At 39.9% G+C, this 22,574-nt stretch overlaps 1 long non-coding RNA gene across 5 annotated transcripts in view; it reads right to left on the bottom strand.

Moving 5' to 3' along the window:
• LOC141557649 (uncharacterized) overlaps positions 1-22,574 on the bottom strand; it is a 92,961-nt gene that overhangs the window by 66,771 nt on the left and 3,616 nt on the right. For 4 of the 5 annotated variants that reach the window (XR_012486854.1, XR_012486857.1, XR_012486855.1 and 1 more), the window contains one exon: positions 16,203-16,279. This is a non-coding gene — a long non-coding RNA (uncharacterized LOC141557649). Of the gene's footprint in view, positions 1-971; positions 1,945-16,202; positions 16,280-22,574 lie in introns of those variants that run through there. The other variant, XR_012486858.1, reaches the window with a different exon arrangement.

Genomic DNA, 22,574 nt, shown 5'->3' with positions numbered 1-22,574 from the left:
CTTATATGAACTGATGCTGAGTGAAATGAGATGAACCAGGAGACCATTATACATGGCAACATCAATATTATATGATGATCAATTCTGATGGACATGGATCTTTTTAACAATGAGATGATCCAGGTTAGTGGCAACATCAATATTATATGATGATCAATTCTGATGGACATGGATCTTTTTAACAATGAGATGATCCAGGTTAGTGGCAACATCAATATTATATGATGATCAATTCTGATGGACATGGATCTTTTTAACAATGAGATGATCCAGGTTAGTTCCAATGATCTTATGATGAAGAGAGCCATCTACCCCCAAAGAAAGGACTGTGGAAAATGAGGGTGGATTACAACATAGCATTTCACTCTTTTTGTTGTTTGCTTGCATTTTGTTTTCTTATTCATTTTTTTTCTTTTTGATTTGATTTTTCTTGTGCAGCAAGATAATTGTATAAATATGTATGCATATGTTGGATTTAACTTTTTTTTTTACTATGTTTAATATATATTGGATTACTTGCCCTCTAGGGGAGAGAGTGGCAGGAAGGAGAAAAATTGAAACACAAGGTTTTGTAAGGGTTAATGTTGAAAAAATTATCCATGAATTTTTTAAAATTAAAAAGCTTTAATTAAAAAAAGAAATCAAAAAAATATTCATGAGATCAAACTTATAAAACAAACTCTTCTATCTTTGGATAAAGTGATTGGATAGATACTTTTTAAATGGGGAAATAATTTCTTTAAAATTATTAAATAATTTTATATGTAAAATCTTTAATCCAATTTTGAGAACTTATTACTAAAGCATATGCAAAACCTTAATTTCCATACAAGATACATTTGGAAACCAATCATATACATATGTATATAGTTCTTAGAGAAAACTAATCCTACTGCTTTCTAAAAATTTACTAATTCATTTAATTAGAAAATGTTTACATTGTATCTTTTTCTTATTTTGTCTAATTGCCATTTTAAGAGGATATCATCCCTATATTAAAAGTTGTCTATAAATACAGATTAAAATTACAAGTTTTTCATGCTTGCATTCTATTATAGCAACAGAGATGTTCCATTAATTAAAAGATTTAGTATTGTACTTAAAAACATATTACTGCTCAGCTGCTCTGAAAGGAAAGGAAAGAAGAGTTATAAACAACGTCAAGACTTATCTCTTCAAGGGCACAGACTGATCTGATACATATCATAACAAGCTAAAAAACTTCCTTAACTTTGTTTGATTCCAGGCATGAGACATATCTGACATAGTGACAGAGTATCAAAAGAAAGATTTAGATCAACCAGGAGAAGAAATTTCCTATTCAGAAAGGAAATAATACAATGGAGAAATTAAGTCAAGAGGCTCTTATCTTGTGCCATGTCAAGGTCATCCTCAAAACTTTTTCCAGACACAGACATCCACTGATAGCAGTTTTCAAACTGCAGTATATGTCATGTTCTACTATTGGCTTCATGGCATTTAGATAACCCTCCCTGTAATCAAAACTCAAAACAACAGTAAATTAGACTCCTAAGAGTTTTTACCTCAAATGGCAAAATTTTACTAACCACATTTTCGGGCTTGAATATCTTTATGTTTCCTTAACAGTTGACATTTTATTGATTCCTTACTTATAAATTGAAACTAACCACATTTTCAGGTTTTAGACAAATGGAAAATTCCTGACAGTTGACAAATATTAATATACTGAAGTTCTGTCTTTAAACCATCTTATACATTTTCACAATTTTTGAAAGTGATAGCATCAACAGAAGAATAATACTGACATTACCTACCTCCCAAGGCTTTTCACTACAGGGATGTGGGTTATTCTTATCATATAGAAGGAATTCTTGTCGGACTTACTAGATGACTGCTGAGATTCTTTCTTTCTGTGACATTTTCTGGTCATATTTGTTTCCCCAGTGATAGTTTTGTCATGGGCTAAAGCCAAAAATAGAACAATGAAAGAAACCCAGATTGGAGACCTGGTCAGTTGTGGGCATCTTCCCTAGTCTTACAAAGAACAGGGTTAGAGCTTCTAGTCTTGGGTTTTCCCCTCCCTCAAAAAGAGCAGACAAGGAAATCTATTGCCCCAGCCCCTGTGGCAGTCTTGCTCTGCGTGCAGATGAGTAAAGACAGTTGTGAAGGGAGCTATGGCCTCCACATGTTCACCCCAATGGTTCCATCTGGCTTTAGAAAGGCCAGAGTTCTTGTCCAGAAGCAGAATTTGTCCATTGTTTTGATGCTGCTCTGCAGTGCATGCAAACCAGAAGCAAGTGATTTAAGAGGCCCTTACTCCAGGTGCTGAAAATAAATGAATTAGGACAACCTGCTGCAATTATATTTAAGCACAACATTCAGGACGTGACATATAATGGGCCCACTTTTCAAATAGGGTTAAGCTGAATTTGAGAGGCATGGTGAAATTCAGTGAGTGATGGCCTGGAGAATTAGGAAGTTCTGTGTGCTGTTACTTGTTAGCTTTGTGACTTGAACAATTCACTCAACCTTGGATCTTCAATTTTTAATTTCACACAATGTGAGTCATAACCCTCACACTCACCACCCTCCCAACTCTTATGCAGCCCTCATAATCATCATAAATGTGAAACTGTTCTGTCTATAAAACGAACCAATCAGCAAGCATTTGTTAAGTGCAGACTATGTACCTGAGCCTGAGCTAAGCTTTGGGCACAGAAAGACAAAAGCAAGTCTTTCCCTGGGAATGTGCATAAGTATATGCAGAACAAACACAAGGTGAATACATGCAAATACAATGCAGATGAACATAAAGTCGCTGGGGAGGGAGGGAGGGAGAGAGGGAAGGCTCTAGCACTTGGGAATACTGGAGGGGTTCCAAGCAGAAGATGGTGCCTGAGGTGTCTTACAGGAAGAGAAAGACTAGGAGGTGTGGGGGAAGGCCATTGCAAAAGCACAAAAAATGGGAGATAAAAGCTAAAGGAGACCTGGGTGTTTGAGGCAGTGTGTGCACAGGGGAAAGATGTCAGATTTGTCCCAAGTAGCTTGTCTCGGTTCTATAAAATGAGAAAACTGGACTCCATCATCTCCAAGGCCTCTCCTGGCCCGATGGCACATCATTGTTCTGTCTCAATTTGCCCACCTGTCGCATAGACTGGCTATGTTGATAGACTGGACAAAGGTCGGGACAAAGCCTTTATAAAGCTCTCACTATGTACCAAGCACTGTATGCTAATAAAAAAGTAGCTCCCCAAGGATCTCACATTCTAATGGGGGAAGTCCAGACATAAAAAAGAACTAGAAGAGGAAATAGAGGAGAAAGTGCTGGTACTTTACCTGGGGCAAAGCAGCTGGAGAAAAAAAAAAGGGAAAGTCTGAAGAGCTAGGAATGGCATAGAGCATGAAAGGAGCAAGGCCTGGGGCAACTCATGAAACAGAGGTCCAGGCCAAGAACTTGCCAATCCAAAGAGAGGAGAGAGGGCAGAGGAGGGGGAAAACTCTGGGAATTGGGAAAGCTGAGTTCTTTGTCCTCACTAGCTCCCTAACTTGGAGCCAATCTTTTTTTCTCTCTCAGGTCCTCCATTTCCTCATCCATAACATGATTGGGTTGTACTAGATTATCTCCAAGGTCCTCTCCAGCTATGCCATTCTGTATTCTGTTTTCTGGGGCCCTTTGAGCTCAACTGTTCTGGGGCTATTGGAAGAATCTAACAAGAGGAAAGATAAAAATGCCTTGAAGAAAAAAAACGTATTATATTATGGTAACTATTTAGCACATTTTTAATATTATTAACTGAGATCTGTTCATTCAGTGCCAAGAGTCTGAATTTACCTCACAGCTTTACAACCAAACAAATTTCATGCAATCAGTGTATCTCTTTGCTGCCTGTTTGGTTCTCTCAAAGATGTGCTTCTGGGAGCTCTCTCAAATATGCATGTACCAGCTGAGCACCTCAGAGCCGAAGCCTCAGGAGGAAAGTCAGTAGGAAGTGGAGAGAAATTGGATCACAGACACCATCTCCAGATGGGTTTTCCACTCAGAACTTTAATATGTAAAAAATGGCCACCGTGTCTGGCTCCCCCTATATTGCTGCCTCTGCCATCAGCTAAGGCTGATGAGGTCTGCTGCTTCCTGAGTGTGTGAACTTGGAAGAGAGAGGGAATCAATGGCAAGAGAGGAGAGAGATGACTTTCTACTCTTCCAGAAATCTCAAGGTTGGACAGTTCCATTGCCAAGTAGCTTTTAAATACTTTCCGTTCTTGGGAGATAATCTTTTAGACTGACATTTGCATAGCAAACTGAAGCTTACAAAGTATTTTCTACACATTACCTCATTTGATCTTCACAAAGCAGATGGGACAAGTAGTATTATCTCCATTTTGCAGACCAGAAAATTGAGCTTTCTGTCAGGTGTTCCTACAACTCTGTCACATCTGGAAGTAATAACCTTTCACCTTTAACAAACTCGGCTCAAAAAACCAACCTCATACTCTAGAGATAGTCTGTTGATTCCCTTCCCCTCCTCCCCCAGCTCCAACATTCTAGGATTAGGTGAGTGGTGCAGGCCCACTACAGGGAACTAGAGGCCTTATTATTTTATGAATGCTAGGCCAGAGTTAGAAAGAAATCACTGTGCTGTCCATTAGATTGTGAGCTCCTCAAGGCCATGGATTGGCTTTTGCCTCTTTTTGTACCCTCTGCATCTAGCACAGTTCCAGGCACCTAGCAGGCACTCAATAAATGTTTGCTGACTGGCTGTTCAGGTTGATATCCCAGCAGGGGAATGGCAGCTGAGACGGCATTAGCATCGATGAATCACTAATGAATGCCCATTTGTTACCTCAGACTGAGCTAGGCATTGATAAGCTCCAGGACTCCTCAGTTCCTACTAAATAAAATCCAAATCCTTTAGACTGGTTCTCAAAATTCCCCCCCCCCTTCCAGTTTTCTCTACTCTGCTCCCCTCCATGTTCTCTCTGTGCAGCTCCTAAATGTACATTCAGCACTTTCTCCTTTTTGTATTTTAGCTCCCCTCACTCCCTATGAATGTTTGCTCTACACCAAAGATGTCAAATATAGCCCAGCCACAATGCTGCCCAGTGCTGCCAAGCCAGATTAAGTGCAATTGGGAAATATTTAAATAACTAAATAAAAACACCACGAAACATAGATCACATTACATTTTAAAAGAAAACTAATATGCATCCAGCAGGGCTCCTTCTCTGCGTGAGCCCCCACCCCTCCATTCCAGCTCTGCCTATTGCAGAGTCCATCTCCAAGGCCACCTCCTCCAGAAACCACCCTTGGCCACTGTGTAACTATTGTATATCTCCGGGGGCGTCAGGCCGTCCCAATACAATAAAAGCCTGGCTTTTATAGTAAACACGGGGCTATAGAATGCAGTGCTAGAAGAGACCTTCCAAACCCCTTCATTCTCCACATGAGGAAGCTGAGATTCAGCAAGGTCAGATGATTAGCCCAAAGTCACAGAGCAAGTGGGAAAGCCTCGAACCCAAGGCCTGACTCCTCACACCAGCGTCTTCCCCCAGGGAATCCAAGAGGTGGGACAGCTTCTGCCCAGCACTTGCCACATAGAAAGCAGGATGAAATAGAGAATTGGAACTGGAATTTAACAAATCAAATCACCTTTTTGTTTGCTTACTCATTATGTGACCTGGGGCAAACCATTTCTCTCCAGGTCGGTTTTTTTCTCCATGTAATGAAGGAATTGGATCAGATTGTGCCCCCAACTCTAAGCTCCTAGGATACAGGGGAGCACAGATTTTAACAGATCTCTGCTGAGTGAATGAGCTCACTTCCTCCTTCCTCCACCCAGAGCAGACCTCCTCCCCAAGTTATTGTGGCCTATTATTTGTTTTTTTCTCTTTTATTCCTCGGTAAATAAACATTTCATAGACACCAGGGACAGGAGGAACGAGGCTCTAAATTGCCAGGGACGGTTTATTAGAGTTCTTACAGCGCCTCTCTCAGTCCCATTGATTTTTTTTTTAAGATTAGGGCTGTTCCCGCAGCTTCTCTTGACAGCCAGGATCAGAGTCATGCTTACCCTGAAGAAGGAGATACATCTTCTCTGAGGAGCCGGATCCCCCTCATAAGGAGACGAGCGGGAGGGCGGAGGCGAGGCGCCATTGGTTCGTCGTTTGTGTTTGACGCTGAGGGACACTTTCTGTACGCAGAGGGTACAGGAGGGGGTGGGTGACTAATGCCTCGGGTGCCAGCCGTCAGTTTCCATAGAGAAGCGTTGCTGGCAGCCAGGGAGTCCACAACTCCAGTAAATTCAGCTTCATTCCCACCTGTCTGTCCCGGAACTAGGGAACATGCTCCCCAGCAGGGCTGCGTGGCCCCGCGGGCTGACGCACGGGTGGGAGCTGATCCCGTCTCTGACGCACGGGAGTCTCGGGGGACATCTGTCACCAGCTCCCCGTCTGCATCGAGCGGCGGTTCGGTTCCGCCTCACTTCGGGCCCGGAGCCGCAGCCTAGTTACTAAAAAGCAGGGCAAGTTGCCAAATAGTCAAGACACATCGCAGCGGTTTGCACTGTGACCTCGCTGTGGGTCCGACTCTTCGCGACCCGTCTGGGGGTTTCTCGGCAGAGACACCGGGGTGTCTTGTCCAGGGTCACACAACCAGGCTGGGTCCGAGGCTGGATTCGAACTCAGAGAGAACTTTCGGTGCTCTCTCTACTGCCCCAAGAGCACAGAAGCCGTTTAACTTCTCTGTGTCCTCCTCCGCAAAACACCAGGCTAGGGAACTACTGAGGGCCCTCCTGGCTCGGACGTTCTGGCCGTCCGTGCCCCTCTGTAACACTTTGTGCTTTTGTAACAGACGGCATTCGTGGCGGTAGAAGCCGGACAGATCCGGTTCCGGTCACGCTGGCCCCTGAAGTCCGGCTGCTCTGGCCCAGGAGGTTGCTCCCCAGGAGTGCCCTGTGACAGTTACGTCACAGCCCCAGTGTCCACGCACCCCTGTAGCATGTGTACAAGCTGCAGACCACCTCAGGGATCAGAGGATCGCAGAGCCGGACCCACAGGGCCAGCTGGTCAGTCTCCTCATTTACAGATGGGCCCCTGAAGTCCCACCAGCTGTAGCAAAGGAAAGATTGGAAGGCCCTCTAATTCTGGGCCAATTCAGATCTTCTCCTCAGTGCCTTGCTCTTCCTACTAAGCCACATTATCTCTTCTTTGTTCTTCAGGGAGGCCCCACAAGGAACTTTTTTTGTTTGTTATTATACTTTTTTTTTTTTTTTAACCAGATATATGCATGGGTAATTTTTCAGCATTGACAATTGCAAAACTTTTTGTTCCAATTTTTCCCCTCCTTCCCCCCACCCCTTCCCCAGATGGCAGGTTGACCAATACATGTTAAATATGTTAAAATATAAGCTAAATACAATATATGTATATATGTCCAAACAGTTGTTTTGCTGTTCAAAAAGAATCAGACTTTGAAATAGTGTACAATTTAGCCTGTGAAGGAAATCCAAAATGCAGGCGGACAAAAATAGAGGGATTGGGAATTCTATGTAGCGGTTCATAGTCATCTCCCAGAGTTCTTTCACAGGATGTAGCTGGTTCAGTTCATTACTGCTCTATTGGAACTGATTTGGTTCATCTCATTGTTGAAGAGGGTCATGTCCATTAGAATTGATCATCATATAGTATTATTGTTGAAGTATACAAGGATCTCCTGGTCCTGCTCATTTCACTCAGCATCAGTTCATGTAAGTCTCTCCAGGCCTTTCTGAAATCATCCTGCTGGTCATTTCTTACAGAACAATAATATTCCATAATATTCATATACCACAACTTATTCAGCCATTCTCCCATTAATGGGCATCAACTCAGTTTCCAATTTCTGGCTACTACAAAGAAGGCTGCTACAAACATTCTTGCACATACAGGTTTCTTTCCCTCCTTTAATATCTCTTCGGGATATAAGCCCAGTAGTAACATGGATCAAAGGGTATGCACAGTTTGATAACCTTTTGAGCATAGTTCCAAATTGCTCTCCAGAATGGTTGGATGTATTCACAATTCCACCAACAATGTATCAATAGGAACAGCTATTTTAATCCCCAAACTACAAATGAAGAAACTGAGGCTCAGAAGCTAGCCCAAAGCCACAGAGCAGCACCACCAGGATGAGAGCCCTAAAGCGTGGGCTTCAGTGGCAGCAGCAGGACCTTAGCTCAGATACTTATTAGTTGTGTAATCCTTGGTGCAATCACATACTTTCCTCACCTGTCAAAGGAGATGACAATGACTCTCACCTCCTGGCCTGTGGTGAGGATTAAGTGAGATATCTGCAAAGTGTCCAGCTAGCGGTTTCCATCCTTCCTTCCTCTCTCTACTCTGCCCTGCTGCCTCTGCTCCAGCCCCTCATCTAGTCCAACATCTTTTATCAGTAAACCTCTGCAGGGAGCAAACAGCTGGAGAAGTTAGATTTTAGCTTCCCAGGTTCAATTTCAATCTCTTTTACCACATCAAATCCCAAATCCTAATGTCCCCAGAGTCTGTGTTCTTACTCAGAGCTGGTGCTCCATCTCCTAGAATCAACCCATTAACATACCTGATTGCCCCTTTCCAAATCTACAAAATTACACAAGTTCCTTGGACTATGGACTTGGAAAGTTTCCCTTTCAGTTAAATGAGTGTGTTGGACTTGATGGATCCTAAGGTCTTCTGGCTTTGACACTCTGTATTCCATCTTTTAAGATTGCTTCCTTCAACTCTGACATTCTGAATGAATGAATGAATGCTAATCTTCCATTCTAATTCCTCCATTATGCTATGGTTAAGCCAGGTCCAACTTGCTGCATCTGTCAAAATGGCCCATGTTCCCACTGGCCCTTAATTCCTGGCTGTGGCATCTGCTGCGAGACTGTGCCAGGCAAGCATGTGTCTCATTTTGCTGACATTAATAAGTGAATTGTCCAGTTGGCACATGAAGGGTGAGCAATCACATTCACGTGTTGGCATGAGGGATGTCACGAAAGAGCTATTCGTTTTTACAAAAATTCCCAATCACCATTTCCACCGAGGGTTGCTCAACAGGCTTAAACAGAAGAATGAGAAGTGTTTGGGTTAGCTGGAGTGATAAACCATTACAATGAGTGGCAAGGGGAGACTATGCAATATTTTATGAAGCGCTAGTTAATACAATGCCATAGATACTAGCTACAACTGCCAGTTAGTTTCTTAATACACTATTCTGATTGACTCAATACTCTGCTCAAAATCTTTCAGTAGCCCAACCCCTATCACCTATAATATAAAGTATAAACTCCTTAGCCTGGCATTTAAAGCTATCACCATGGCCTTCCAACCTCATTTCCCTCATCCCCTCATTCATACTTTTATATTCCAACTAAAATGAATTATTTCCCCTTCCCCTAACAACTCTCGTACTTTCTTGCCTTAAAAAAAAAAAAAAAAGTTAAAGTTTTTATTAAGAGCCTACCATGTACCAGACATTGTGCTAAGCATTTTACATATATGATCACAACAACTCTAGGAGGGAGGTGTTATTATCATGTCTATTTTACAGTTGAGATAGACAGAGGTTAAGTTTTTGGGTCACACAACTATTTATTATGAAACTAGATTTGAACTCAGACCTTCCTGACTGTAGACCCAGTGTTCTATTCATATTCTTATACGATTCCCTGTGCTTGCCCTTCTTTATTTAGAGACTATCCATCCTTCAAGTTCTAACTCAGATTTCTTTCATGAAATGTCACATGATGCCCCTAGGAAAGAAAAGTGATTTCTTCTTTGATCTTATAGCACTTTTTACCACTCTGTTATCCTTGTCTTATCATGATTTCCACTGCAGTAACTTACATTTTGATAGAACTATAAGGTTTACAAAAAATACTTTCTTCACAATAAACCTGTGAAATAGACAGTGAAGGTATGATTATCTCTATTTTACAGATGAGAAAAATCGCAAGAGAGGTAACTTGGGAAAAAGAAGAGGGTAAACACAAAGAATAGCATGATTTGGCCATAATTATAGTCAATAAGAATCAGAGCCAGGACCTGAATACAAGTCCATTGCCCTTTCTACCAGGTCATCGAACACTGACTCTCATTACATTCATCTGTACACTTGCCCTAAACCTTATTTAAATTTGTAAACTTCTTAAGGACAAGAGGTTAAGTCTTAGATAATTTTTATTTCCCCAAGACCTTCACTATGCACATAGTTTAATAAATATTTGTGGAGTGAAAAAATACTAATCTTTCTAGAATGGTTTAAGTTTGCCCTGGAATGAAGGGTAAGGATTGGGGAGTGTGGCTAAGAACTTCTCAAGGTTCTTGCCAGCTCTATGAATCTATTTCTAGAACAACAACAACAACAAAAATCTGAGCATTTACTAGTAGCCAGCAAAGATAGCAGGCAGCAATAATGGACCCTAGATTTAGGACTGAATCTATCATATATTTATTGAGCACTTTTTAAAAAAATTAAATCAAATTTATTATTTAAAACAGTGAATGTGAGTGTTCTCCACTTTCCCATTAAAACAAAAAAAATTTTGTAAAATGAATGCAGAAATTGGGCCTTCTCTGTGCAAATACATTGTAAGCATTATAAAAATGAATGAAGCACAAGCCCTGCCTTTATGAGGCTGACAGACTAAATGGGGTGGCAAAACCAAAACCTGAGCAGACTAAGAGCTATAGTTCAGGGGAGGAATGTTACCCCTCTACACCTCAGTTTTTGCATCTGCAAAGTGGGAGTAGTAAATTAAAACTCCCTGATTCACATATGATACTAGAAAATCAAATGAGATAACAAATATAAAATATCTTATGAAAAATAGGATTTGATAGGATCGTAGATTTGGGAGCTAGAAGATCCCTCAAAGACCACCTAGTTCCACCTCCTTGTTTTACAAATGGAGAAACCAGAGAATTTAGTTGACTTAACCAAGTTCACATAGGTGGTGGCCAAGCCGATATTGTGTGGATTAATTCTGTGGCTATCATTAGCTATTAATAACTTACATTGATATGACCTCCAACAGTTTACAAATCCCTTTTCCTCTCAACACCCTGTGAAAGAGGTAGTGACATCATTCCCAGTTTTATATCTAAGAAAACTTGTAGCTCAGAGAAATGATATTTCATCCAGCAATCCAGTGAAGATCCAGAATTTAAACCTAATCTAATTATTAGACTTGATTTTATATCTCCCAAAGCTATCATCAAAATACTCTATTAATGAAGTCAGAAGCCAAGTCAAAGAGCATTTGTTAAGTGACTACTATGGACTATATACTGTACCATGTTTTGGGGATTCAAAGAATGGCCATCAGCCCCTACTTTCCAGGACTTCACATTATAATGAGTGAGACCAATTATGTGTGTGCTAAACTCTTTACAAATATCATCTCATTCAATCTCTGCAACAATCCTGAGAGGTAGGTTCTACTATTAGCTTCCACATTTTATATTTGAGGAAACTGAAGCAGACAAAGGTGCAAAGCTGGTCACAAAGTTAGTGTTTGAGTTCATATTTGAACTCAGGTCCAGCTGTATCTCTTTCCACTTATCCCCCTAAGAGTTTGGAGCTTGAGAACCCACCTTAGGCTGGGTTGCTTGGCACTTGGAGTAGTACCTCTGGGTCCAGTCTATGCGGGGAGGGAAAACTCAAATGAAATAAGGCTCAAGAAAAGAGATATCTCCTTCTTCCTATGGCCTTCCAACCATAGGGCCATGATTTCTCACTAATTCCTGTTTTCTTCCATGCTAGGAAATTTTCTCTTATTGTTTTGTTCTCCTAAGCTGCTCAAACTTTCCTGGTGAAGGGTAGAGGGGAATAGGAATGTGTACTGTTGTGAAAGTATACCAGAAGTCCTGAGGGTGGGGCCTGCTGTCCCACTGAGATGGAATGCTTGCAGAAGCCTAGAAATCCTCATGGAAAGAGGGTCTCACCAAGTGGCTTCTTAGCATAATCAACCCAGGACCAAGACAGTATGGAGCCACTTCTGGAAGAGGGAGAAGGGAAGGAAATAATCTCTTCAGCCCATATCAATCAATCGTTTATTAAAAACTAAGTGAAGACACAAAGAAAGATAAAAACAATGTACTTGCCTTCAAGGAACTCTTATTCTAATGAAGGAAACTAGAAGGAAATGACATGTATAGTAGACTGAACATACTCTCTGAGAAGAGGTACTGAAGGACTCAAGGTGGAGACATCAGGAAGGGCTTTTTTTTTTCTTTTTGTGACAATCCAAAGGTTAAGTAACTTGCCCAGGGTCACACTGCTAGTAAACGTTTGAGGTCTTCTTTGAACTAAAGTCCTCCCTGACTCCAGGGTCAGTGCTCTATTCACTGTGCCATTCTTTGCAGAAGATAGAATTTAAGACAAAGCTAAAAAAAGACATTCCCCAAAAGTAAATAGGAAAAGCACTGTGTCCTGGGGTACTGGCATAGTCAGTGCAAAAGTAACTAGAGGAGAGTTTACTTTTGATCCTGGAGATAATAGGGAGTCACTGGAGTTTATTAAGAGGGGAAAGATGGCAGGGTTAAATTTATGCTTTCACATAAGGCAATGCCTTCCTTATAAACACTTTTTCCTCCCTTATCCTGGATACTTTTTTCTTTTCCTCCAAAATATTAGCTATTCAAACTTTCTAGCTAACAGAGTGGGTAAGTTTGGGGCCAGAGTACCTGAAAGGACTAATGAGGCTGGCAGAAGTCCTGAGTAACTGGCAGAGAGGGACTAGAGTACTGAAGGAATTGTTCTCTGGGGCAATCAAGGAAGGACACTGATAGGGATCCATTTAGCCATGTGGTCCCACCCTCTGTAGAGGTCCTAGGTAGGCTCACCTTGCTATGTATGTCCAGTCAGACAGGTTGAATTTCCCCTATAAATCTATCCATGGTTCACATCATCTTTGCTGAACCCCCTTTGGCTCAGTCCACCCCAATACTGCCTAATAGTGTCTTTTCCTTCACTTCTCCATGCTTCATGGTGACTTTCTCCTTCTTATAGCTAACTAATTCTTTCAGGGTGCTAAACTCCTCTACAGATTTAGCCTGCCAGCTAAGGGCATACTCCAACTTCATGGAGTATTCTCTTTCTCCTAGTTAGTTTTAAGTTTCACTAGGAAATTTGTCTTTTTCATCACTAATTTTTTTTTCCTTTTTATTTATTTATTATAGCTTTTTGTTTACCAGATATATGCATGGGTAATTTTCAGCAGTGACAATTGCAAAACCTTTTGTCCAATTTTCCCCTCCCCCAGATGGTAGGAAGACCATAAAGTATATGTTAAATACAATATATGTATACATGTCCAAACAGTTGTTTTGCTGTACAAGAAATGGACTTTGAAATAGTGTACAATTAACCTGTGAAGGAAATCCAAAATGCAGGCGGACAAAAATAGAGGGATTGGGAATTCTATGTAGTCCATCACTAATTGTTAAAACCCCTTTCCTTACTATGTGCTCACTACTCTTGGTTTCTATTGTATCTCTTCATGTTGTCTGTAACCTCTTCTAAATAAACCTACCTTTTGCCAAAGAGAGCAGCCACTGTGAATTCTTCATATGACTGAATAATCCTGATATTTGAGGCTTAATCTCATCATTTGGGGCTAAATTTACCCAAATACATCATTTGGAAATCTCTCTCCTAAATCCCATCAAGTCCTCCCTCCCTGCTCAATTGCTTCTCCTGAGGCATGAGATTAGAGACCACAGTTCTGGAAGGGCCCCAAGAAAGGACAAATTTCAACAATCTGGCTGAAAGACTGCATGACTCAGGGCGAGTTTTACTCCTTAGTCTCTCACTCACTCACTCACTCACTCAATATTAAAGACTCGGTATATATCAGGAACTGCATGCTGGGTGCTAGGGAGAAAAAGACAAAAAAGAAACAATCTCCGACCTTAACAAACTTACTTTCTATTGCTAGTGACATGCTTATATTAGTACATACAAAATAGATGGGAAATAAATATATAGAGACAGTGAGGTAGTTGTGTGGAGAGAGCATCAGCCCTGGAGTCGAGGACTGAGTTCAAATGTGACCTTAGATACTTACAAAGTATGTGACCCTAAGAAAAAAGCAGATACATAAATATAAAATAACTTGAGAGGAAAAGGTGGTAGAATCTGAACATTCAGAAAAGATTAATAATTGAGCTGAACTCTGAAGGAAATGAAACGTTCTAAAACATAATGAATATAAAGAACTGTATTAAAGGCCTTTGTAAACTGACAAAGATTAAAAAAAAAGTATTAATGTAAGAAATATCAAGACAGGAAATTTGTCTGGACCACAGAGTATATGAAGGGGAATAATGTATATAACCTATAAGAAGACAGGTTGGAGCCAGATTGGGGACACACCTTTAATGCCAAACAGCCGAGTTTGTTTTGTTCCTTTACTTGTTCCAACACTAATGTTGAGTTGCTCTTATAAAGGAGGCTGGACAAAGTGATCTCCAAGTGGTCAAGACCCTTCACCCCACCATTCAGTCAGCTCCAGGGGCTCCCTCTGACCTCCAGGAACAAACATAAATCCTCTGCTTTGAGAGCTCTTCACAGCTTCCCCCTTCCTACCTTCCCAGACTTTGGGTACTCCACTCCCCTCACCTCCTCCCTAGCCTGACACATTCGCCTCCTTGACCACGGTGCTTCACCTCCTTGTTTCCTTTGCCTGACTGAGGGGGGCTCAGCCCTCCCCTCTTCACTGCCCTAGCTTCAGAGATACTACTTTGTGTGTTTGGCCCCAGTTACTTGTTTATCATCTCCCTCATTGCTATGAAATCCTTGGGGATGAGGGTGAAGGACCATAGTTTGTTTTGGTTTGTTTTTTACCTTTCCTTGAATTTCTAGTACTCAGCATGGTGCCTGGCACAGACTAAATGTGTAACAAATGACTGCTGAGTGAGCCAAGATGTCTTCTGTCAACAATCTATGAATCTATGAGATTTAAGTTCCCTTTGACTCTCAATTGTGTCAAGTTCAGCAAGATATAGTGGAACCTTCCTCAATGACTCTGGGATAATTATTTCCTCTCGAAGGGGGTCAGTCCTCTGTAAAATTAAGGCAGATAATATCTAAGATAATTTCCTTTAATAATAGCCAACATTTATATAATGCCTACTGTGTGTCAGGCACTGTGCTATTTGTTTTACAATTTGTTATCTCATCTGATCTTCACAACTCTGGGAGCTATTATTATCCCCATTTTACAGATGAAGAAACTGAGTCAAACAGCCATTAAGTAACCTGCCCAGGAAGTTAGTATCTGAGGCAGGATTTACACTCAGCTCTTCATGGCTCAAAGCATGGTACTTTATCCATGATGCCCCCAGCTCTCCCAGCTCTTAAGTGATATTTTGAGGGTTTGGTAGACTTGGTTTCAAGGCTTCCTCGTTCCTTTCATTCCATTACAGAGAAGAAAATAATCTAGGAGTAGTTATGGAGGGTTTCCTAAAAGAAGTCAGACTTTCAGTCAGGACAGGTGTGATTGGGCCAAAGAGAAGAGAAAAGATAATAGCCTCTTCCTGTATATGGTAAAGGTTGGAGTTACAACCTGGACCCAAAACCATGAGTTTCCTAAGTCAAGGAGATGACTGGGTAGTTTCCTGAGGAAGATGGGGAATCTGCCTTCTTCCCTCTCTATTCTAAAGGGGCAAACCACAAGGAGTAATTCTTTCCTGATTCCTCCTGAAGTGATCAGCAAAATTCATATCTACCTTAGTGTGACACTAAAGAAAAAAAGCATTATATATTCAGATTTCATACATAGCACTTGCAAAGAAAAAGTTTAACTTTAGTATTATGCTCCCTAGGTACAAAGTGGCATTTTCCCCAAGAACTAAATGACAGACTTGATTGGTTGCTGACTGAGAAGAGGTAGAAAAGGGAAATGGTTTGAAAAAAGAACAAGCTTTCAAATGTCAATCCTGGAGTGACAATATTATCAAGCTACAGGGAAAACAAACCAAATGGGGAAACTAGTTTTTGAATTTGTTTTCCATGATTACAGAACTATTATTTTAATTTAGGTTGTCTCTTTAAATCTAATTAGGAAAATGAAATTTTTATTATGAATCAAGACCTTATCAATGTTGCTGTATGTCTAAGAAGTGCATATTTGCTAATTAAGCAAAGCAGCTCATGGTAGAAGGACTGCAAAACATAGGAGAAAGGGCATTGTACTTACCTCCGACACTTAGTAGCTGTATGTCCATAGCAAGTCACTTCATCTCTTTGTAAATGATTGTACCTTAGTTTCCTCATCTGTAAAATGAGGGAGTTGTACTCAATAACCTCGGGTCCTTTCTAACTCTAACCTATGTTTGAATTAGGAATTGGAAACTTGGATTTTAATCTTGGTCTCACAACTAACTTGTTGCATGCCTTTAGGAGGGTTATTTTTTCCTATCCAATCACCCTTGGATTCTATAAATCTATCTCTAGGTGATTCCATAAATGACTGTACTGAGTCCTAGAGAGGTTAAGGGGTTTGTCTGCACACACACAGTTCAAATCACACTACCTCTTATCAAATGTTAGCTGGGCTGGGCTGGGAACAGAGTGCTAAGAGAATGGGGCAGAAGGTAAGCTGTCATGGGATGGAGAGGAGAGCAAATTATCCTAAATGGTTTTGGGGGTCCAGAACTCTGGCTTTCCATGTGGCCATTTTTGGGATATGTGGTGATCCCTCATGATGCTAACATTAAACATGTCCTAAAGTATGCCTGAATTTTCATAATGGGTCTGTTGGATCATAAAGAGCCCATTTCCCCCCTGCTATGTAAAGTAGAACAGATAGTCTTGGATTTGTATTAAAATGGGTTCTTAACCCTTTTTTTTTTTTTTTTTTTTTTTAAATCATAGACCTCTTTGGCTGTCTGGTAAAGCCTATAAATAGGATTGCAAAGCAACACAATTATATTGAAATAGTTATCAAAATATACTTTTTTTTGTTGGTGGTGTGAAATGATCCAACCATTCTAGACAACAACTTGGAACTATACCCAAAGGGCTATAGAACTGTGCATAAACCTTTGATCCAGCACTATTAATACTGGTCTGTATCCCAAGGAAATCATAAAGGAGGGAAAAGGACCCACATATGCAAAAATGTTTATAGCAGCTCTTTTTTTGTGGTAGCAAAGAACTGGAAAATGAGTAGATGACCATCAATTGGGGAATGGTTAAACAAGTTGTGATTATGAAGGTAATAGAATATTTTTGTCCTATAAAAATGATGAACAAGTTGATTTGAGAAAGGCCTGGAAAGATTTACATAAACCGATACTGAGTGAAACAAGCAGAACCAGGAATACTTTGTACACAATAATAGCAAGAATGGGTGATGATCAACAATGAAAGATTTGTTTCTTCTCAGTGGTTCAGTGATCCAGAATAATCCCAATAGACTTTGGACAGAAAATGCCATCTTCATCCAGAAAAAGAGCTAAGGAGACTGAGTGTAAATCAGCATGTGCTATGTTCATTTCTTTTTTTCTGTTTTGTTTTTTTTTATCTTTACCATGGTTTTTCCCTTTTGCTCTGATTTTTCATGATTCATAAAGCAATGTGCATTAAAAATATATTTTTTTAAAGTTCACAGACCCCTTCATCTAAGTGTAATGAATTAGAACTAACATTTCCATAATACTTATTATGTGCCAGGTACTGTGCTAAGTACTTTTCAAATGAGTTCATTTGTTTTTTATCCTCCTTTTACAGATGGGAAAACAGGCAGAGAAATTAAGTGACTAGCCAAGAGTCACACAGCTAGTAAATGTCTGAGGCAATATTTGAATTCAGGTCTTCCTGGCTCTGGGCCTGGAAATCTACTCACTGTGGGGATTAAAATTGTTCCACCAACAAGAAAAGAGATTAAAGCAGAGCTCTGAGTCAATGGCACTCTATTAAAAGAGCCATGGTTCCCTTCAGCAAAGTAGATCTCAGATCTTCCTCGAAATCTGAGATGCTTCCTTCTTTCAGGGCTCTGTTTTTTAGGGCTAGATGTCCAGTCCCACCAAATGCAGAATAATTCCACTGATCCATATATGATACAGAAGCTAAAATATGATGTCAGCAGAATCACAAGTTGGTGAAATAAGGAACATCTCCACACTAGATGTCCAGGCTTCTCTTTAATTTGGGCAGGAGGAAATAGTACAAGCTATCACTGTCAGTAAACTAAGTGGTGAAAAGATAGTCATCTGCTCCTATTGGACAAGGGATTAGTCAATAGATACAAAACTATTTGGGGGGACTTTTCATGTAGTTGTGATCTCTGCCACACTGGGCTTGGTCTCCATCAAGGCAAAACAAGGCTGGAGGACCTTTGGTTACTTTCCAATAGTTAAGCCAGTCTGGGGCCTTATATACAGAACTTTGATATGATTTTTATCAAAGTGATTGAAATAGAATAGGGGTCCAAATGAATCGCCTCTCACACACCTGTACCTCTTTCAAACTATTAAGGGATTTTTAGTTCCAGGGGGACAGCTAGGTGGTGCAGTCAATAAGAGTTCTGAGCCTAGAATCTGGAAGACTCATCTTTTTGAGTACAAATCCAGCCTCTTATACATACTAGCTGTGTGACCCTGGGTAAGTCACCTCACCCTGTTTGCCTCAGTTTTCCCATCTATGAAATGAGCTGGAGAAGGAAAAGACAGCCCACTCTAGTATCTTTGCCAAGAAAACCCCAAATGGGGTTGTGAAGAGTCAGACACAACTCAAAAACAACTCAAAAATAAGTCTCAGTGTAACTGACATATTCAATGACTGTATCCCTTTTCCTCTGCTTCCTTTAATCCTTTTCTAAATGTGCTCCAAATTTGTCTCTCCTCCTTCTTCCTCTTTTCTTAGAATTATAGAATGAGAAAGGACTTCAATGGCTATCTAGTTCAACTTTTACCTGAAAAAGAATCTACCACTTTCACCAGATGTCTTCCAGCATTTGCTTGAAGACCTCTAATGAGGAGGACCCACAGCCTCCTAAAGTGGTCCTTTCTACTTTTAGCATTCAGTTCCACAAGACAATATTTCCATTATTTTTGTTTGGTGTTTTGAAACTCCCACTATGAAGGGCAACTAATTTGCAACCTTAGTCCACTTACCCCTATTTAGGCCTATCCTGGCACTACAAAGCTTGGGGGAAGAGAGGGTAGGCAAGATTAGCATATTGGTGCCAGTCAATAAAGATTACAAATCATCTTTAGTCCTACTCAGAACTCCCAAACTCTCAGAACTCCCAAACTCAAGTCAAACCAGCCCCAGCAGGGGGCTCATAGCTGGCCGACACCAGATTTGCAAAGTTCTTATTGTTTGTCCTTCATCCTCAAAGAGGACCATGACATCAGGGAGGTGATGCCACGGCACACAAGTGAATTGGACTGGAGTGAGAGAAGGCTCTGCAAGGTCACCTGCCTCACTTTTTCCTACAGAGCCATCTGGATTCAGTGGCAAGACATAGATCAGGATGACTGGAGATGGCTCTGGATGAAAGGAGAAACTTTGGACTTTTTAAGCTAAGTCTTTATTTTAATTTAATTTAATAAGATCAGTTTGACTGAGTGAACACTTAATCAATGATTATGGCTATGTAAGAATTTAGTCAAAGAATGGCCTCTTTAGTTTAAAAAAAAAAAAAAAGGCAAAAAACTCCATTCTCTGGGGGAATGCTACTATTATGCTACTAGATTATTTAGCATACTAGTAGCAAAGCATACTGGAATGCTATGATACTATTATTTCTGGAAAGGACATGTTATAAATTGCCCTATGGATCAGTGTTTCACCATCCCTGTGATCCCCAGACCTCTATTCCCTAGCTACCTCTCCCATATATGTGTCATTTCCCACTAATATAGATTATCTTAACAAAGGAATATGGATGCCTGGGGGTTGGGGAGCTCATAAAGTTGGATGGGGAAAATTATATATTTTCATTCATCACTGATTGAAATTTAGTATTTTCTCTAATTAAAAAAAAAAAAAATCTGAGAAGGGGTCCACAGGTTTCACCAGATTGTTAAAAAGGGTTTATGACACAAAATAGATTAAACATCTTTGCCCTGTTGGAATGTAAGTGCTTGGGAAGAAACAACTGCCTCATTTTTATATTTGTATCTCCAGTACTTAGAATATAGTCTAACATATAGTAAGTGCTCATATTTTCATTTATTCTCCTATCTGAAACTCAGATTCTTCCTCTATACATAAAAGAATTGACCCATGACCTATCATGTGATCTTCTGATTCTGTGTTGTATACTTTTAAAATCCTTTACAGTTTTGACATTCTGAATTCTAAGATTTTGCCAGTGCTAATAATCTATGAATCTATGTTCAATAACAAGGTTTCTTTCTCAGTTATGTATAAATGGACTATCTACAAAACAGCATGTCAGAGCCATGACATAATATTTTTATATAAACATTTTTACATACAAATAACTGGCTCTGTAACCTTGGGCAAATATTTTTCCTACACTGGCCCTGTTTCTTCTATAAAATTAGAAGGTTGAACTAGATGATCTCTAACCTTAACCTTTGTAACCCAGAGCTAGTAAATTATCCTCTCTGGGCCTCAGTTTCTTCCTCTGTAAAAAGAAAGAATCAAAGTACGTGACCTCTAGTGTCTCTTCCAGCTCTAAATCCTACATAAATAAAAGTGCTAGAAGTTTACCAAAAAAAAAAAAAGAAAGAAATATAACCAGTCTGGATCATTGGCGCCATCTGCCTTCAAATTGTATAAGCCTTTATTACAGCTTTATGACCAAGCAAGGTCATTTTGCATCTGGTCATTACTCTTCATTCTGAATTGAGAAAATAAAATACGGACCTTTCAGAAAAGCTGCCCCTCCCCTCAGCCATCCTGGGTAGTAGTCATTTACACTAGATGCTGGTTTTGAAGTGTTTGAAATAAACATCCATTTCTATCAGCAAGAGTAGGTGAACATGCTGATATTGATATTATCACAAGTTAGAATCTAGCCACATCCAACGTTTCAAGAAACAGTCAGATGAACAGCTTCCTAAAGTCAATATAGCATGTTTGATTAGACTACAATGACTGAAAATTTTTGTGTGCATTTCTCAGTCAGAGCTGTCACCTTTTTACAGGAAGAAAAAATAGAAGAAAACACAAATTCCCCAAAAAGAGAGTAGAATACTTGCATTGTTAAACAACTGCACAGCACATATTCCAGTGTATATAAAAAGGTAAGAAAGAGCAGGAAATTCTCATCCCATGTACACAAAGCCATTTTACAGATTCTACACAGTAGCCATATGCTGACAGAAGGGCAGGAACCTTCCTCTTGCATCATAGTTTCTTTCTCAGTTGTGTATAAATGGACTGTCTACAAAAATAAAGTGTTGGAGCCATGGCATAATATTTTTATGTAAACATTTTTATATACAAATAACTGGCTCTGTAACCTTGGGCAAATAAATATTTTTCCTACACTTGCCCTGTTTTTTTCTATAAAATTAGGTTGAACTAAATGATCTCTAACCTTAACCTTTGTAACTCAGTAACCTGATTTCTTGCTACAATAGGATGCTTCAAGTCAATGAATGTTTATTACATTCCTATTATGTGCCTTTGCACATATCCTTAAATTTGTGGATGATGTAAAATGAAATTATTCAATCTATGATATAAAGTATTCATTAAATGTTTTTGTTGTGCAGTCATTTCAGTTGGGTCTGATGTTTTGTGACCCTATTTGGGATTTTCTTGTTAGAGATGCTAGAACAGTTTGCCATTTCCTTCTCTTTTTACAAATGAGGAAACTGAGGCAAACAGGATTAAGTGACTTATCCTGGGTCACACAGCTGGTAAGTGTCTGAGGCCAAATGAATTCAGGAAGATGAACCTTCCTGACTCCAGGCCTGGAGCTCTATCCATTGCACCATCTACTTGCCCTTTATTAAATATTTACTATGTACCAATCACTAGATTTAAGTGTTAGGGATATAGTCAGGAAAACTGAAATAATCTCTGCTTTCAAGTAGCTCACATTCTATTTGGGAGAAATAACAAACAAAAGAAAGTTCCTTTCAGGGTAAATAGAAAGATTGTTAAGTCCTAAGGTTAATATGGCAGGAGTGATGAGAGAGGTCTTAAGGTTGCTTCAGGAAGTCAGATGAGGGAATCTGGAGAACACAGAGGCAGGATAAATCAATGATAGGAGCTAATGGTCCTTTAAATCACTATGAAGAAAGGAATTGGTGAGTCCCTCCTCATCCAAGTGAGAAGTCAAACCATCAACTTGGAATCTGAGCAGCCTGGAAACAAGGGAAAGGGGTAAAGGGAAAATGGAGTGGAAAACCACCATTCTACTAGGGAGTTCAAAATGATAAGATTTTAAGGCAAGCAACAAGAGAACTTAATTTAGAAATCAGGAGATTTGACTTTAAATTTTAGGGCTGGTATTTACTATCTTGTAATCTTGGGCAAATCACTTAATCTGTCTGTGCCTCACCTTCCCTATCTGTAAAATGAAGAGATTAGATTCATTTCTTTTTAAGGTCCCTTTCAACTCTAGAGTTCTATGACCTAA

This window comes from Sminthopsis crassicaudata, chromosome 2 (assembly GCF_048593235.1).
Source record: "Sminthopsis crassicaudata isolate SCR6 chromosome 2, ASM4859323v1, whole genome shotgun sequence".
Lineage (NCBI taxonomy): Eukaryota > Metazoa > Chordata > Mammalia > Dasyuromorphia > Dasyuridae > Sminthopsis > Sminthopsis crassicaudata.
Note: the sequence above shows the minus strand (reverse complement) of the source record. Positions and strands in the feature narration are given on the sequence as shown.